We start from the raw sequence: 17,178 nt of genomic DNA on the forward strand, positions 1-17,178 counted from the left end.
TATTTTAAGTAGATTTTTCTAAACGGACATGAATATAGATTGAATACAAGTTTTTGACTACCTGTTTTCATCTTTACCTTTTATTTGTGAGGGCTAGGTTTGAAATTTAAGAATTAACAACTTAGACTTTGAAAACAAAACAAAGTAAAAAAAAACAATAAAACAAAAAGACAAGGATATCCGTATTCGGGGGGACCCCGCACGGACGGACAAAACGGATGGGATGCGAAGTGCAGAAACTGGTCCACAGCTACCACCTGAGCTTAGCTGATCATACAGAAGAAACTAATCCAGTTGGTGAGGGGCATTTCTCGGAAATCATCCTGGGTTAAAGCTGCTTCCTTTCCGCAAGCATCCGCTGCAAAGTTAACCTCACAGTGGGCAAACTGTTGTGAAAGAGTGACAATATCACCGATGATATAGGCCGCACCTTCCAGAAGAAAAAACGAAAAAGAGAAAAGATTCTTCGTTCCAATTGGGATTCGATGAGATCTTTAGAGCACAGTGTGGGACTTCATGAGATAAGTCGTGAGGAGATTCTATGATCTATACAATAGGGTACCCTATGATCCGCTTGATTGCCTGATCCCATGGATTTGAAATCCACAAAATCAGATATTACATTTTAAAATTTTTTCGATAAATTGCACTAGCACCTCAAAATAGAGGCCTTAAAACATTGACACCCCACTTTATGTTTAAAAAGTACAGAGACCCCAAAATTAGTTTTTCATTAAATACATTTGTCCAATTTTTCACTGAAAATAGTTAAATCACTATTTATTTTTAAAATATCCCTACAATAAACAATGTCTGAAAGGTTTTCAACGAAAAATTGGACAAATATATCTAATGAAAATCTAATATGGGGCACACCCCCTATAGTATGGTTCAAAACCATCCGAGGAATACATTATTCTCCCCTAACAAAGAGCTATCCTGAACTCCTTCAACTCATGCATGGTTAAAGAATTCATTCATCCCTACCATGGTGTGGTGCAGTCCATCCCACATGAGGATTGAGGATTATATAGCATTCATCATACATGATGAATGCCAATCACCAAATAAGTTGCTACACGAGTCTCAACTCGGTTCTATCACTAAGAAAAGAAGACCTGCCAAAATATTTCGGAACTAAACAAAATACAAATATAATAAATGCACATATATACCTGGACTCGAACGAATTTGCTAGAACCTTACACCGAACGCATGCCATCAAATATCAATGTGCCAGAACCAAACATTGTTGAGACTAACACCGTTCGCTCACAAGCATGTCATCTTCATACCTGGTTCAATAGTCAGGCATATGGATGTTGCATAACTTGCCCACTTTCATCCAAACAGTGAGAAGTCAACATTGTTCGTCCCTAGTTCCTAAACAAAAATCTGATGTCATGCGCTAAGTAGTTGCTTAGCGCATGGCAGAGATACATTATCTTGATTCAGTACCTCAAAAGCCACTTCAAGTTTAAGATTGATGTCAGGCCTTGCACAAGTTTCACACTGACTGATAACTGGCACTAGGAAATGGGATTGGAAACACCATTCAAAGAGTAAAGCTTAAATTTAAAATCTTTTTCTCTCAAGGATATCAACCATCTACATGAGCATCATTATAAACCAAGAATCCAACAACGAGAACAATTAAAATCATATCTAGTTACATACATATCGATCATGAGAGTTCCTGGTTGAGATAGTCGTTCTTACTTCACATGCTAATATGTTATCAAACTCTACTTATTATGTCTTTACCATCTATCCCTCCCCCCCCCCCCCCAACAAACACAAACAAAACCCAATAAATAAATAAATAAATAATCTAGTTATCATGTATTTAAATTTCTTGGGAGAGTAGGGTAGTCTAAAGTTCTTAACCCCCTGCATTAGGTATAGGCTTTTCCTACTACCAGCACTTATCCAAGTATTGCTATTCTCTCCATTTGGATTGGGCTTGGGTAGAATTTACAGATCAATGGCCTGGATGGTTGATCAACTCACAATCCATCAATAAGCAAATGCAATGTTCATATTATTGTCTGATGCCATTAATATACCAAGCAGAGGGTGCCCCTAGTTCACTCTTCTCTCTCTACTTTTTTATTTTCTTTTATCCTTTTGAAGTCAACAAGTGTTTGGTAAATCAACTGCCCATGATGACCCAAGTCTCCAACTATTTGGTTCTCCCAACATATTTGATAGTTCAAATATAAAATGACCAAGAAAAGGATTTTGCAGATGAATGCAAATGCACAAAAGTGAAGAATGGCCAAGAAGATAAGTAAGAGAAGGCAATGACTGTCCAATTACTCAAAGCTAGCCTAGGATGAATAGAATAGCAATTTGCTTACCTTTAGGTAATGTCATCAGACAGCAACCTGTAAATGTAAGTGAACAGTTACTCTCCTCCACCAGACCTCAAAAGCTCTCTGGATATTGGGACAGTCATCTCCTCTATTCAAGAATTGATCAAACTAATTCAAAAATAAAGCCAGCTGCAGTGGTAGTGGCAACATAAGAATCATGTGACTTGATCCATTCTCCACCAATTCATTATCAACTGAGCTACAAGCTCACCCATCCATCCAAGGTCCTCATATAGAGCGTCCAAGCATGTTGATAGTAAGAATATCTAGCATCAACAAGAGTTGCCAACTTCCAACTGCAATACACAGCTGAGCAGTGATCCTGTTAATTTCATACCCATATATTTGCAAGGATATTCAAATGAAAGACTGCAAGCATGGAACCCTAGAAACTAGGGGACTTACAAAGTGGGCTACTAGACTCTTAGAATTAAATACCTATTCTTGACAGATAGTAAAGAAAGGAATTACAGCACTTGAATTCTGATTAATCATGCATGTAAGATAGCTAAAGTAGAGAAAGAAACACAATAAATCCTAACTGATAAGCACAACTAAACAATAATCAATAGGGAAACAAGGTAACACGGATCTTGGCACCATAACACTAAATTGAATGTAAGGGGATTAAGAAATTTAAAGAAAATAGAGCTGTCCTAATCAATATCAGATTTCTAACAAGGAATTCAACAATGTAAAAGGAGTCTTACAAAGTTTTTGTTTTAAAGAAAACTACTGCCAAAGAATAAATGAGAAATATTTAGGGGGAGATAACGTTACCTGCTGATCCTGGCTGCAAAACAGGGTTAGAAAGCATTTAGGATCAGAAATAAGAGAAAGAAAGAAAAAAAATTTGAAGTAGTGGTGAATCCTAGGAAAGGAGAATTTTTTTTTGAAGTAATGGCAAATCCTAGGAAGGAGAGTAGGGTTAGAATGGAGAACCACATCAAGACTATTGTATTAGAGGTGATAAAAGAGAGGGAGAAAAAGAAAAGAAACAAAGAGAAGGGAAGGGAGACTAACTAAAGAAAAAAGAGACTGCCGTAGGTAGGGGTGTCAACGGTGCGGTTTGGGGCAGTTTCGGGCTGAAAAACACCTAGCCCAAACACGGCCCATTAGCAAAATAATGGTTTTGGGCCAATTTCAGTTTGGTGCGGTTTGGGTTCAGGCTAACTAACGGTTTATGGTGTGTAAGAAAAAAAACAAGAAGAAACAATTGAGCATCCTACAACAAAAGCAAAAATTATATGGAAAGCAAAGTTTCTATTGGTTAATTCCATTAAAAAAAAATCCACCCATTCTATAGAAATCAAGAACCTAGATATTAAGTAGTAAAATGACTATTTAATTTTTAAATTCATGCTTAATTTTTTTAATTGTCTATACCAACTACCTAATGGTAATATAATGATTCAAATACTATTTAATGTAAAGTTACAAATCGGGTTGCGGTTTGGTTTCGGGTTGGTGCGGGCTCCACAACCCTCAGCCCAATTATGGCCCATTAAGGTTTGGTTCAAGGCTGGTTCGGGCTATAACGGGCCGGTGTGGTTTGATTTTAACGGTTCGGGCTATAAATTGACACCCCTAGCCATAGGGTAGGAAAATAAAAGGAAATAAGGAAGAAAAAAAGAACAAAGATTTTTCTGCAAGAAAACAGAACAACCGTGGGGTTTGGGGAAGAAGAAAAAGATTTACAAGAAAGAAAATAGGTCTTTTTTGAGGAAAAAAAGAGTAGGTCTTTGTAGAGGAGAGCAAGAGGAATTTTTCTAGTGGAAAAGAAGGGTGAAAGGAGAAAAGAGCTAGTTCCGTCAGAGAAAGAGAGCAGTGTGAGTTCTTCTTTTCTAATTCTTTCATCCATTGCCAAAAACGAATTCCATATAAGGTTTAAATAATAAAATTGATCCCCAACAACCCTACATGTTTAATTCCCAAAATAACCCCAATTTAAGTAGTAAATATAACCCAAACCCAAAATAATTCAAAATTTGGCCAAAATAAACTCTAGGCCTAGCCCATAAAGACTCAAACATGAAATTAAAATATTTCAATAACAAACTACTACCCAACACACTAAGATTAAGGAAAATAACATGACAAATTGCCTATGAGCAGTGCTTCTCATTGAACCATAGGATCCTAGCAATACGATAACCTCCAAACTCATCATCCATCCACATAGATGCTGTCGTGGGATGATCTCTACGTCGGCGTCGTCAGTAAACTTGGAACTGCTCACTGATGTCCTTATTAACTCTCCCCGACTTTGAAGAATTCACCTCCGGTGAATAAAGGCTCTGGAACTAGCATGTCTGAGTCAAGTCGTTGTAGCTTCACCATCGTGATCTAAGTGTTGTTGATATCGGGATGTCCCCGCCACTTAACTAAGGATTCTCTGTAACCTCCCTCTTTTGTAGTTGTAACTCTCTCATCAAGGATCTCTTCAACTATCTCAACTCTGTTGTGAAATTTAGGCATAGGTGGTATTGAAGTAGTAGGGAGTGAAGGGGTGAAGAGGACATCAGTGAGCAGTTCCGAGTTTACCGGCGACGCCAACGTAGAAATCATCCCACGACAACATCTATGTGGATGGATGATGAGTTCGGAGGTTATCGGATTGCTAGGATCCTATGGTTCGATGAGAAACACTGCTCATAGGCAGTTTGTCATGTTATTTTTCTTAGTCTTAGTGGGTTGGGTAGTAGTTTACTATTAAAATATTTTAATTTCATGTTTGAGTCTTTATGGGCTAGGCCTAGAGTCTATTTTGACCCAATTTTGGATTCTTTTGGGTTTGGGTTATATTTACAACTTAAATTGGGGTTATTTTGGGAATTAAACATGTAGGGTTGTGAGGGATCAATTTTTTTATTTAAACCTTGTATGGAATTTGTTTTTGGCAATCAATGAATAAAAAAAAGAATTAGAAAAGAAGCTCACGCTGCTCTCTCTCCAGGTAACCTCTCTTTCTTCCTTTCACCCTTGTTTCCCACTAGAAAAATTCTCCTTGCTCTCCTCTACAAAGATCTACTCTTTTTTTTCTCAAAAGACCTAGTTGCTTTCCTGAAAATCTTTTTTCTTCTTCCCCAAAGTTGTTTTGTTTTTCTTGCAGAAAAAATCTTTGTTCTTTTTCCTTCCCTTATTTCCTACCCTACGGTAGTATAGTTTTTCTTTTGTTAGTCTCCCTTCCCTTCTCTTTGTTTCTTTTCTTTCTCTCCCTCTCTCTTATCACCTACTCTCTTTCCTAGGATACACCATTACTTCAAAATATTTATTTTCCTCCTTTCCTAGGATTCACCACTACTTCAAAATATATTTTTTCTCTTATTTTTGTTCCTAAATGCTTTCTAACCCCTTTTTTGCAGCTAGGATCAACAAGTAACATTGTCTCTCCCAAATATTTCTTTGGCAGTAGTTTTGTTTAAAACAAAAACTTCCTAAGACTCCCTTTACATTGTTAATTGTTGAATTCCTTGTTAGAAATCTGATATTGATTAGGACAGCTCTATTTTCTTTAAGTTTCTTAATACCCTTGCATTCAATTAAGTGTTATGGTGCCAAGATCCCCATCCCCTTGTTTCCCTATTGATTCTTGTTTAGTTGTGCTTTCCAGTAGAACTTATTGTATTTATTTCTCTACTTTAGCTGTCTTACATGCATGATTAATCAGAATTCAAGTGCAGCAAATTCCTTTCTTTACTATCTATCAAGAATAGGTGTTTAATTCTAAGAGTCTAGTAGCCCACTTTGTAGGTCCCTAGTTTCTAGGGTTTCTCCTACATCAAGGGGTCTTACTAGCAAGGTCATCAAAAACAAAGGGAAGGGTGTCAAGGTCATCTAGATAAGTGCCATGGAAGGGGACAAGGTCCTCCACATTGAAAATATTATTGATCCCCATGTTAGTTGGCAGATTAAGAACAAAGGCATTAGTTCCTATTTTCTTCAAAATCTCGAATGGTCCTGCACTACGAGTATGTAGCTTGCTTGCTTTCCCTTTAGTGAAATGTTGTGGTCTGATCCTAACCATCACCATATCTCCTTCTTGAAACTCTTGCAGTCGTCGATGCACATCGGCTTTGGACTTATATTGATCATTAAGAGAAACGGAGTTTGGTTCCCATCATCCTCCATAGAGTCCGCCAGAATTGATGCATATCTGGACTACTTTGCGAGGCAACTAGAGCATAAACAACTCCTGACTTTTTACACTCAACTCAAATTATTGCTGATTTAGTATGCCAAGTGTTTTAGAGCAAGTTTGTTTGATGGTACTACCTTTATGCTCCACAACCTTAAACTCTTTTTGAGTGCTAGGGATCAATCGGATATTTTTCCCTTTATATTCAAAGATATAGACCATGGTTATATGATAGTGACATCCCTATCATATAACCATGGTCTCCCTAGAATGATGTGAGCAACATCCATCTCTAGGACATCACACCACACTCTATCCTCATAACCAGCAAAATGTAGGGGAACTAAACACCTAAGGGTTACAGGGATAGTAGACTGATCGACTCAAGCAACCTTGTACGGTTTAGGGTGAACCTTTGGTTTGAGCCCCATTCTGGAAACAACACTTTGAGCAAGCAACTACATGAAGCTACCACTATCTATAGCGACTCGACAGTTCTTAACCTTGATGGCAAGTGTAGGTAATAAAAATATTAGTTTGTCGCCAATCATCAATATCTTTGGGTTGTGATACCATACAACGCACAACTCCAAGCTTAGACCCATATTCCATATCAAGATCCTCATCAGATATGTCCTCATCCGGTCTATGGTCTTCATACTTAAGCTCCTGATCATCATCCTTATCTAAATCCATATGGTCTTGCCCTCCAACATTAAGGTTTCTGTTGGGGCATCCCTAGCAACATGTCCAATCCTTGGCATTTGAAACACTCAAGCTAGCCAGCTTTCATGGGGGGAATTCCCAAAATGCCTTTACCCTTGTTATCAATTGGATGTTGTGGATTAATAGGGGGTCTTTGGAAATTGGTAGTGTTAGCGGTAGACCTTCGAAAACTAGATTCTCCGAGCTAAAAGCTCTTCTTTTGAGGAAAAGTCTTCATGGACGTCTCAAGTTCTAGAGCAATCCTAAAGGCTCGAGGGACATCTCGCACTAAGTGGGGTGCAAGTCGTGACCGGATAATAAACCTAGAAAGTGTTTGCTCAAGATCCTCACGAGTACGGCTTCTAATTTTAAGTTCATTGAATTTGGCCATGTACTCAATCACAGTTAATTTCCCTTGCTTTAGGGTGTTCATTTTGTTCAACAAGTTCAGCCTATAGGTGATAGGTAAGAACTCCCTTTTAAGCCTTTCTTGCAGCTCAACCCAAGTGGTCACTGGCTCAAGTCCTAGATTGTTCTCTTGGTACTCTAATTCTATCCAAAAATCTTGGGCAGCCCCGGTAAGCTTAATCTTAGCAAACCTAAAGCGAACCTCTTCTGACATATTATAAAAATCAAAGTACCTATCCATTTGTCTAATCCAATCTAGTAAGATTTTCGCATCTATTTGGCCATCATAAGATGGGGCCTCTACCTTGACTATCCTCCTAATATCGAACCATCTATCATGGGTGTCAAGAGCATTATCATGCTCATACGTTGCATGATGCATAGGACCAAGATGTCCATGTGCTCCATAACCTCTACCTCTACCTCTTCCATTACCTTGAAAATTATCCCCAGTTCTATCAAGGTCCTCGAAGTGGTAGTCAAAGTTCTGGAGGTCCACTTGGTAGTTTTCACCCTAGGTCCATTGGCTTGAGCATTATGTCCATGCTGCTCTTGTTGTCCCTCTATGACTGTAAGTCGTGTTGCAAGGGTCTGAACATTACATTCTATAGCCTGAATGGTGGTGGCTTGGGCTGCCTGTGCTGCCCTTTGGTTATTTAACTCCTCTTGAGTTGTTTGAATGGCCTTTAAAATCTCTCCATTTTGTTGGAGCAATTGAGTAAAAATATTGGTCAGGGGTCAATTGGGCACTTGATGAACCAGTAATATTGGAATACTCGTTTCCACTTCGGGTTACTACCATACACGGTCTGACCTAAAGACACCTAAACTAAAAACCAACAATTCTAAAACCCCAAACCTAAAAGTCCAGTAGTACTAACACTCTAAGCCATGCTCTAATACCAAAATTGATGTAGGAGAAACCCTATAAATTAGGGGACCTACAAAGTGGGCTACTAGACTCTTAGAATTAAACACATATTCTTGACAGATAGTAAAGAAAGGAATTGCAACACTTGAATTCTGATTAATCAAGTATGTAAGACAGCTAAAGTAGAGAAAGAAACACAATAAGTCATAACTGATAAGCACAACTAAACAATAATCAATAGGGAAACAAGGTAACGGGGATCGTAGCACCATAACACTAAATTGAATGCAAGGGGATTAAGAAACTTAAAGAAAATAGAGCTGTCCTAATCAATATCAGATTTCTAACAAGGAATTCAACAATTAACAATGTAAAGGGAGTCTTACAAAGAAAACTACTGCCAAAGAATAAATGAGAAATATTTAGGGGGAGATAACATTACCTGCTTATCCTGGCTGCAAAATAGGGGTTAGAAAGCATTTATGATCAGAAATAAGAGAAAGAAAAAAAAATATTTTGAAGTAGTGGTGAATCCTAGGAAAGGAGAAATATTTTTTGAAGTAATGGCAAATCCTAGGAAGGAGAATAGGGTTAGAATCGAGAACCACATCAAGACTATTGTACTAGAGGTGATAAAAGAGAGAGAGAAAAAGAAAAGAAACAAAGAGAAGGGAAGGGAGACTAACTAAAGAAAAATAGAGACTGCCGTAGGGTAGGAAAATAAAAGGAAATAAGGGAAAGAGGGAAGAAAAAAAGAACAAAAATTTTTCTGCAAGAAAACAGAACAACCGTGGGGTTTGGGGAAGAAGAAAAAGATTTCCAAGAAAGAAACTAGATCTTTTTTGAGGAAAAAAAAGAGTAGGCCTTTGTAGAGGAGAGTATGGGGAATTTTTCTAGTGGGAAAGAAGGGTGAAAGGAGGAAAGAGAGGTTACCTAGAGAGAGAGGGAAAAGCTGGTTCTACAAGAGAGAGAGAGAGAGCAGCGTGAGTTCTTCTCTTCTAATTCTTTCATCCATTGCCAAAAACGAATTTCATAAAAGGTTTAAATAAAAAAAAATTGATCCCTCACAACCCTACATGTTTATTTCCCAAAATAAACCCAACTTAAGTAGTAAATATAACCCAAACCCAAAATAATTCAAAATTAGGCCAAAATAGACTCTAGGCCCAGCCCATAAAGACTCAAACATGAAATTAAAATATTTCAATAACAAACTACTACCCAACCCACTAAGATTAAGGAAAATAACATGACAAATTGCCTATGAGCAGTGCTTCTCATCGAACCATAGGATCCTAGCAATCCAATAACCTCCGAACTCATCATCCATCCACATAGATGCCGTCATGAGATGATCTCTATGTCGGCGTTGCCGGTAAACTCGGAACTGCTCACTGATGTCCTCATCAAAGCACTTTCTAATCTACCCACAATGTCACAAACTCATCTGCATCTTCTTTTCAATCAGAATACCAGCAGCAAATTCATTGCATATTATCAGCTTCTTGAGCCACCGTAAGCAATCCTCAACTCTGCTGCTCCTCATCCAAACTTGCAGCTTCAGATAAACAAAAGTGCAAGAGAAGTAGTGACAATAGGATTGATCAAGATCTGTCAAACTAGGAATCTACCAAGTCCTCCATAAAAGCTTGATCTTTAATGCTGAATTCAGATAAAACAGGCCAATATAAACAGATGTCAAATAACCTTCAACCAACAGTAATTCTATCTGTGATCGATTGGCAAGCTAGTTTACTGTGCATCCATTCATCACCTCTGGTGGGAGCGCAACCTTAGGAGATGGACTTCCAAATCCTGCTCTATTGATGTGATTTGGAATACCATCTATTTCGATGTTTCTTCCAGATTGTTAGCTATTCCCCACCTCCCGGTTGATGATACCCCAAGGAATAGGCTCATTGTTGTATCCTAGGGTCTTTGTTCTTCATTCCGGTATTCTTCTTGAAGACCTTGTTTCTTAATATATTTATTTATTCATCCAAAAAAAAACAGTAATCAAATACTACTTGGAGTAGGAATGCAGCAGCCAAATTGCAGATTCAGCGTATGACAACAGAACAGTACATAAATACTAACACACATGAAATTCCTAAGACCAGATCTCATATAAGACCTGTAGATGTTCTTGACTCAGAAATTGTAGTGAACATAAGATAGCTATGTCACAGGAACCACAAAAGAAACTTTAATTTTCTGGTCATGGGGAAGTACAACAATAAGTTAAGAATCTTCACACAGACATTAAACAACAAAAGAGAACTACCCCGGTTTACTACTGCAAGGACTGATCAGGTTCACCATGCATCACACCTTGATTCACCACAAAGAAGAAGCTCCAGAAAGAAGTAGACGACAGAATTATACATAAATAATTTAAGGGAGATCTAATCTTTCTTTGTTTTTTAAATCCCATCTTGCTTTACCAATCAATGATTACATTTTCAATTCAGTTGTTGGAAAGCATCTAGGATCATTCCTATTCATCGTGAAGTGATTCAAATAACGTAGACTCTACACATAAAGATGACAAAATTGGATTTTTCAGAGATAAGCTATTGGTAAACCCTATTACTAATGCAAGGTGCCATTCTCTGAGGGGCTAATGACATGCTGCATCAGATAGCATATCTTTTATCAGGCACAAGATCCAAGCTTTCTGTCCAACATCACATCCATCAGGCAGACATGTCATCCAATAGATTCAATCTCGAATTTTCTAGTGTCGTGGAGAAAACATCTTTTCTGTAACATTGTGAACCATTCCTAGGCAAAGCTCTCACAAAGTGAGAATGTGAGGAGTGCAGTCATCGAGTCTGGGGGTCTTCTCTTTAAACAACCATGGAGGCAGAATGAGGTTAATGTGCTCGAAATCAATCATCATGCTGTTGTGGACAATAGCCTAAACCAAACTCATATCTTTCAAAACAACCAATCAATGACAACAACTAAGCTTATTCAAACTAATCAGGTTACCTACACAATACATGCAAATAAGGGTACAAAGAAAGAAGCACAATAACATCAATGACAAATTGACAACCATACAAATACTCACAATTGGTGTCGGCAAGATGAAGCCCTAACCACCGCTGACCTCTTTCAAGCTCATAATTGATACAAGGCGTAAGCCAAGCATGGATATCTTAATTGCCTCTTCGTGGATATTTTTCATCCTGCCTGGGCCTTTCTTGATTCCTTTAATCCAATTACATCTATCTTAACATCGTTTACGATGCTAAACTTAGTTTATCTATATCCCATTTCTTAAATGCCCATACTACTCTTGTAAATCATAGCCAATCGCATGACTATTCTACGGAAATTTCCTCCACGTTTTAAAACCATACAATGATCACAAACCGGACACACAACTCCATTTCATTGACCCATCTTCCATTATTATGTGTAAACACCATTACAACCTTCTTTATTTAAATTGACCTAGATATCTAAACTAATCACTTTAAGGCATCACTCCCCTCAGTATTCAGCATGCATTATCCATTTAGTGGAGCTAAAGTTACACGCCATAAACTGTCTTTGATCTACTAATCTTAAATCCTCTGGAATCCAAGGTGGGTCTAGCTAACTCCAAAATCAACATTAGTCGTTGCAGGTCTCATCAGACAAAATAAAAGCATCAGCAAAAAGCATACAAAACATAACCTTCTTGGATGTTCCACGTTAGGTCATCAAAGATTAGTGCAAATTAATCCCCAGTAGCTGGTTTTTCAAGAAACCTGACACTATTATGTCCAAATTCTGATCACATAGGTAACCAGTCAGAAAAGGCTGATATTCACACAGAATATGCAGCACCCTAACCCTCAGTCAAAGTGAGACCCCTTAATTTCCTTCTGTAGCTCCTTTCACCTAGGGTCATAATTTCCCTAAGCTACTCCATTTATATCCCATTTCCTAAATGCTGAAATTCCTACTATAAATCATTGTCAATGTGCAACTACTTTATAGGAATCTCACTCAAGTTTTAAAGCCATACAATGACCATGCTACTTCATTTCATCCATCCAGCTTCAATAATATACATACAACCTTTTTCATTTAAAATTGATGCCAGATATCTAGAGTAATCATGTTAAGGTGTCACACTCCACAATATTCACCATCCATTACCCATCTTAGCAGTGCTAAAGTAATGCACCATATACTTTGTCTTTCATGTACTTATTTTAAAATGTCTAGATTCTAAGGTTGATCTCTATAACTCGAAGTTCAGCATTGATCCCTGCTTGTCGCATCCAACAAAGAGAATCAACTGTATTATCATACACAACATACCACCTCTTCAATGTTCCTGGTAGAAAAATCAATGATTGATGCAAATTCTTCCTTGGTCATTATTTTCTTAAGAAAAATAATGCCATTCAGTCCAAATTCAAATCCCCAACATTCCCCTATAAGAATAGGCTAATACTCCAAAGTAATATGCAGCAACCTCACCCTAACATTCAATCCAAATACCCCTCTAATTCCCCATCCAAACCCCATTTGACCAAGGGTTCCAAGTGTCCTCAAATGAACCTAAAAATATAAAAGACCTTAGACTAGGCTGAAACTCTGAATGGTCCTTCACTAGGACCTACAGTCCCAATTACCAAAGACACATTTCCTATTAGTGCCTGAAACCCTAAACAACCCAATTAAAGCACTTAACCGAATTTCCCATATTTGTTTCTGTTATCCTATTTTACTGGCAGTATTGACAAAAAATTTGAAGCCCTCATGCAAGGCTACATAAGAGGCAGTTTCCATGTTTGGAACCTGCAACTTGAAGGTTGCGATGGTATAACTTAACTGTTGCAAAAAGGCTCGCACCACTATAAGGCAATTTCTTTTGCATTTGGTGATAACATTTTTCCCACTTGCTTAGAGGGTCAGTTTCACTCTTACTGACCAATTAGTTTCAAATGGAATAGATCACCTAATTCACGTACAATATCAAGTCGAAATGTAAACAATCCTTCGTGTAGTTAAACTACATGCATAACCCTACCATTATACCTTGTATCTACAAATAATGAAGTTGCAGCAATAAAAATCAAGGCAGCAGAAAATACAACTAATTATTTCAAATCTCAGATGACTCACCTCAGAGGCTGGACAACACCAGTAGCAGGCTAGCCAGCAATCTGGAGAATCTGTTAAGCCATTTGAGCACCAAGAATCATGTCTGTCTTCCACCTGTTTTAGTACTTCATTGAGAAAGAAAAATAGGAATCTTTCATGACAAGAGGAGAAAGAAAGGAATAAAGGTAACAAAAACATCAAAATGCAGATATGGATACCTCATTGCTAGATCCAACATTCCTTTACAACTAATTTTGCATAGGTTGACATCAATCTGTCTTGTGCTTTCATGAATGGTAAATATCCAGGAATTCTCAATCATCAGACAACCTCTGTCCTCAAATGAGATGGCATGATACTGATGGCAAATGCAGAGCAGTAAGGACTGCGAGTTCAAGATTTTAATAGAATAGTTTCCATTCTGCATGCAATATCTATACAGAACAATAACCAAATGAAAAAGAAAAGAAAAAAAGCCCACCAATTTGAGCAACTCTAAGACGAGGTACCAAATCATATAGGTAGAACGAAATGGCAGAATGTTTGAACACAGCCATGAACTACAGTCATTTCTTCAATACCTCCAAAGAAGTGGGAGAAAACCGAAATAAAATTGTGCTTCCAATTGATTGAGATTGCAAAAGTTTAGAACCTCATCCCAGAGAGAGAGAAGGGGGGAAAACAAATCAATAACAAGCGCAACAGTATTTCACTCTAGACAAGTTCAATGACTGCCCAACGATCCCAATGAATGGTTTACTATTGTCTTCTATCTCATCATTGATCATTCCACTCCCCTTTTGGAGAATTTCTTAGCCTGTCAAGTAAATCAAAAGGAGAAAAGAAAAAGACGGACGAAAACGAAACAAGTAAAAATTTTGAACAATGCCACAATTTATTCCGAGCAAGACCAGAAATAACTAAAAGAGATGCCTCTGCCAAACTAGGGAAGGTTTGACACTTTCAATGTTAAGCCACAAAATAGGGTTTCGACTGTCGATTTGTATAAACCTTACACGTAGTTTATTGATCAGCTAACCCTTTCCCCAAGACAAAATATGTTATAGAAATTGTAAAATTGCATCTGAGAGAGTAAGAGAAGAACACAAAATTAATCAAGTACAATTCCTACCTGCTCAAATGTCTGAGACATAAGAACATTCCAATATCCCAAGTGACCAAATCTGGGGTGAAACCTTCACGCCAAAGGCCCCTGAAAGGCTGAAACCACTTAAATGAGGTAAACAACATTCAATAAGAAGTAAGAACATCTCAGAATTTTCTGCTAACCCTTACCCCGAAACAAAATATGTTATAGAAATTGTAAAATTGCATCTGAAAAAGAAAGAGAGAGAGAAACCCTTGCACCGTCGAACTAAAACAGAGGAGAGTTCCGAAACTGCTTCTTTCGCCGGAAGGACCGAAAGAAACATAGGGCGGTGGTATTCCTGGTGATTCGAGAAAGGGATAAAGCGGGAATCATGGCAATGCTTCATAGTAGGGTTGGGCAACAAAATAGATCTTTTATAGGGTAAAAAAAACGGAAGATCAGTCGAACAATCCGATCGAACAGTTGATTCGTTGCTGGTTGAGACGGAATGAAGTTCCACCGCGAAGCACTGATCAACTGGAGTGAGAAAGACGGAAGATAATAAGTCGAACAACTGCTTCGTTGCTCGTGAAGACGGAATTCAGTTCCGGTGAAGCACTGATGATCAACCAGTGAGAAAGACGGAAAATAACAATGATCAAATTTAAATGGTTTAGTTTTTCTTCTTTTTCCCTCCCTTTTCTTTTGGTCAAACTTCTTGCTTTAAGTTAACGCATTAATAATTTACCTCAAAAAAAAAAAAAGAAGTTTACCCATTAATATGGATGTATTAATACAACTTTTAAAAGTTACCAAAAATATTTTAAAAAATAAGTATATTATATTAATATATTAAAATTTTAAATATCTTTCAATCATGTCTTGCCTCCTTTCCCTTACCCTTAGCACCTCCTCTACGGCTAAAATACCATTTTTTTTCTAGAGTTCCCCCACCTCCTCAAAAAAATAAAAAAATAACAATTCAATTTACTTCAATCATTTTTTTGGTAAGATCAATTTACCTCAATCATGTTAATTACTTATAAGATCAGAATTTCTTGTTCTCATGACCACCCAATGCCACCACGGATCCACTAACTAAAGTTTTTTTTGGTTAAATACGCACTTTATATTAATACTAATATATAAATATTACATAGAAACTAGGAACGAAAGTAATTATAGCCATTCCGGTCTTGCTCGATAATAACCGATAATCGGTTTGACAAATGTTCAACTTGAAGTCTACTTCGTCTTCGTTTGAAACCAAACTAGCCAAAAAGTCAGCGGCTGCATTAACCTCCCTCAGATGGTGTATGAAGACACAATGGCGAAACATAGGTCGCATTCCCCAAATATCCTCTAAAATATCATGAGTTGACCATAAAGCTTCACTAGGCTGAGCAATTTGTTGGATTGCTAGAGTGGAATCGCTTCAAATTTCGACACAGGAATAACCTAAATGACGTGCGTATCGCATACCCAGTCTAATTGCTGTCAATTCCATATGTATGACACTAGGTGAAAGACATCCACCTGCTACAACACAGAGAACCTCAGCAGCAGAATTTCTTCCAATTGCTCCATATCCCCCGTGATACGAACCAGAGGTGGGCGAGCAAACTAAATTGTCACAATTAATTGCAACCCATTGAGAGGGAAGTTTAGACCAGCAAAGACGCAATTCAGCCGAGAGAGCATAGTTAACAGTAATTCGCCAATTTGAGAAGAAAGAGCGATGACTCGGAGAATCCTCCACACGTTGGACCATATGAGAAAAACGATTTTGGGTATCACCCAATATGAGATTTAGCATCACACAGGCTCATCTCCTCTCATTCCGATAAAGAATGAAATTACGAGATTCCCATAATCGATAAACTGTGGCGGTAAAACTAAACTTGCGAACCTGCATCATAAGAGAGTCACCTAGATAGTGAGAATGGAGCCACTGAAGTTCATCCGATAGCAATGAAAGAGGAGCACGATTAAACCCATTCAATCACAAGACCGCGAACCAAATCCAAGCGAAAACAGGGCAATTAAAGAAGAGATGATCCTCTGTTTCAGGCGTTGAATCACACAGTGGGCAGCGTAGATCTTATGTAATTCCCATGTTAAAAATACATGATTTGTTTGTAATCTTCCTTCAATCACCAGCCAGGTAATGAAGGAAAACCAAGGTTGGTGCAAAGGAAACCATATCAAAGAGGCCCAGTCCATTGGTAAGTGACGAACCCAAATGCATTCCCACGCACTTCGAAGAGAAAATTTACCGTGTTTTTCAGGGGGACCTATGGAAGTTGGGGCTACCCCGTCCCCATGGCAACGCAACAGTGTCCTGAGGGAGGAGTTTAGAGGCCTTATAGTAGCACGGACTTCTTTTTCTTTCTAGGTCATGCGAAGGGGGTCAATGCAAGATCGTACTCTTCCTCTACAAAGCGACAACAGACGCTCTCAGGCGCCACTCTCTTTCTGAGTT

The 17,178-nt window shown here is 38.0% G+C and overlaps 1 long non-coding RNA gene across 1 annotated transcript; it reads right to left on the minus strand.

Moving 5' to 3' along the window:
* Window positions 1–1,847: 1,847 nt before the first annotated feature.
* Window positions 1,848–15,373, minus strand: LOC149027095 (uncharacterized). The gene is made up of 3 exons (XR_016174023.1): window positions 13,825–15,373; window positions 13,628–13,731; window positions 1,848–2,671 (listed from the first exon to the last, which is right to left on the minus strand). It is a non-coding gene; the product is annotated as an uncharacterized LOC149027095 (long non-coding RNA).
* Between the last annotated feature and the right edge of the window lie 1,805 nt (window positions 15,374–17,178).

Source organism: Hakea prostrata, chromosome 1 (assembly GCF_041222555.1).
Source record: "Hakea prostrata isolate BN-2017 chromosome 1, UWA_Hpros_2, whole genome shotgun sequence".
In the NCBI taxonomy this organism is placed as follows: Eukaryota; Viridiplantae; Streptophyta; class Magnoliopsida; order Proteales; family Proteaceae; genus Hakea; species Hakea prostrata.